Genomic DNA, 2,612 nt, shown 5'->3' with positions numbered 1-2,612 from the left:
ACTGTCCTCCCATTGTTCATTCATTTGTTCTAGCAGGCACTAGTAAAATCTCTATTGTGAGACTTGTTGTTACTATTTTTGGCATATCTAATATGCCATGGGGAGCTTGCCAGGCTCTGCCGTGTGGGCAGGATACTCTCGGTAGTTCTCCAAGAGGGGCGGAGGAATCGAACCTGGGTTGGCCACGTGAAAAGGCAAACGCCCTACCCACTGTGCTATGACTCCAGCCCAGATGAATATCTATTTTTCTATAAATAAATCCAAGAATAAATATAATACCTATGTAAAGTCATCTAGGGGCTGGAGAGACAATGCAGAGAGAACTATGGCGCATGCTCTGCATACGGAAGACTTGAGTTTGATGGCTAGCATCCCATCTGATCCTTGAGCCTATCCTGGTATCACATGATGCCCCAGCATCACTGTGTAGGGCCTATACTGACCATCCCAAGTGTAAAAGAAAAGCTGTCAAAGTGAGAATCTAATTCTATTTATCTAATGGCTAAAAATATTAGAAGTGATGTAATACCAGCATATAGATTTATACAATAAAAATCTGTGTTGTCTCTGAAGTCTGCAACTGGTGGAGACTAAGATGCCTCCACAAATACAGCTATTTTGTATTTTCACAAAGGACACACTAATTCAACACAACAAATTTTTTTCAGTCACAGAAATGTTCTATGTGTGTTGCCCAATATAACAACCATATGTTGCTACTGAGAAATTGAAGACTTTAACCTTTTATCATTCTCATTAACTTTTATTGTTACATGTGGCTTGTGGTCATCACACTGAACTTTAATTACTCCGTGTGGATACTTAACAGACAGACTTAAGGTATCTGTTTTACTGGGTCTCTTTATTTTTCCACACTCATTAAATTATAAATTAAGCTTCACAAGAAATTCACTTTCTTGTGAATTTTAACTATTAATGACATGTAAGTGGACGAAGAACCTCCGGCTCCGGGCACATCTCTTTGATTCCACTGTTCTTCCTGCATTAACATATGCCTCAGAGACCTGGGCCCTACGCAAACAAGATGAGAACGCTATTCAGGTCTCCCAAAGAAGAATAGAAAGAGCTATGCTTGGAATATCACGTTTCACTCAAATGAGAGAAAGAATCCGAAGTTTCGACATCCATCGACAATTAAGAATCAGGGACGCTGTCTCATTTGCCAAGGTGTCAAAAATCAGATGGGCTGGTCACGTAATGAGATTTAAAGACGACCGCTGGACTAGAGTTGTTACCGACTGGATTCCACGGGATGTCAAAAGACCGCGTGGCCGCCCACCTACCAGATGGTCAGACTTCTTCATCAAGATCATGAACGATCGGTTTGAGGCTCTTCATGTTCCCAGAGCGAACAGATGCCATGGGCTACACTAGCACGTGACAGGGACAAATGGAGATATTACTGGCGCCCGTTCGAGCAAATCGACAACTAACGGGAAGTTAAATGATTAAGTGATTAATGACATGTAATAGACAAATATACAATACACAAATTCATAATTAGTGTTTGAAAAAGGGAGATACTTTACCAGCACCATCTGAATCCTCTACCATAGGGTTTATTTATACCATGGTTGCATCGTATTATAGAAAAAGATTGTAAAGCTTGACCATGTTATCTGTCACAGAATCCACAGTACTAGCTGGAAATCTCAACTTTGGTGCAAGCTATATTCCAGTTCCAGTTTTTATTCCATAGCTTCCAGACTGCCCTAAGCCTTTTGGCCAACCTAAACCGGACAGCTTGTTCCTTTTTGATTTCTTCTACAATATCAATAGTTTCCTTCACAATGGCCTCTGGAATCTCAGCAGCAATATCTTCAATGTTGACACCATCTTGAGAACTTCCTATTAGTACAGGATTCTGAAATGTCCTCTCCATTGTTATTGCAAAGTAGTATTCTCTCCTGGGATATCTTTGCTCACAAACCAATACTCGGTTGCATATTCTGCCCTTCTGTCCTGTTTGCTTGGCAAATAATTTTTTCCCAGTCATTTGTGAGGAAACAGCTTTTGCTTCTTCTGGAGAAAAAAAAAAACTATCTTCACTCCTCCTTTGAGGTCACTTTCAAATGTTCCTTTTCCTCTGCCACCAGCTAAAACCTGTGCCTTAATCACAACATCTTTTTTGGCAATCGCATAAACTTCATCTGGTGACTTTGGGAACAGAGACACCAGCTTCTTGGGAGATTCCTTTGCTATTGCTGTTGTACTTGGAGTCCAGGGTTGTTAAATAATCCAGAACTTCCCAGAACCTGAGTGGCTCCCTGCAGCACCATCTGGGGCCCGTGGCTCCGGAGGGTGGCCCCGGCCAGCAGCCGGCTGTAGAACATGGACGCAGACATTTCTGTGTCCGATCCTGTCCCCTGGGCGCCCAGCCCAGGGGTCATTCGTAGATTACGTGCTTCTAGGTCAGGGTTTCATACCAAGCTGGACGGGTCTGGTGCAGAGAGCCGCTCAACTCGGGGCGCAGCGGGAAAGGCGGCTGCTCCCTTACCCATCATATGCATATGACATATACATATATGACATATATATGATGTATATATATGATATATATCCAAAGGTTACAGTCTCATCTGAAACTTTAC

General features: G+C 42.3%; 1 pseudogene; it reads right to left on the bottom strand.

Annotated features, from left to right (window-relative positions):
• Positions 1–1,660: 1,660 nt before the first annotated feature.
• On the bottom strand, positions 1,661–2,391 carry LOC130018433 (succinate--CoA ligase [ADP-forming] subunit beta, mitochondrial-like; annotated as a pseudogene).
• Positions 2,392–2,612: the final 221 nt, after the last annotated feature.

The sequence above is a fragment of the Sorex fumeus genome, unplaced genomic scaffold (assembly GCF_029834395.1).
Source record: "Sorex fumeus unplaced genomic scaffold, SorFum_2.1 ptg000265l, whole genome shotgun sequence".
Classification (NCBI taxonomy): Eukaryota; Metazoa; Chordata; class Mammalia; order Eulipotyphla; family Soricidae; genus Sorex; species Sorex fumeus.
This window is presented reverse-complemented; position numbering and strand designations above follow the sequence as displayed.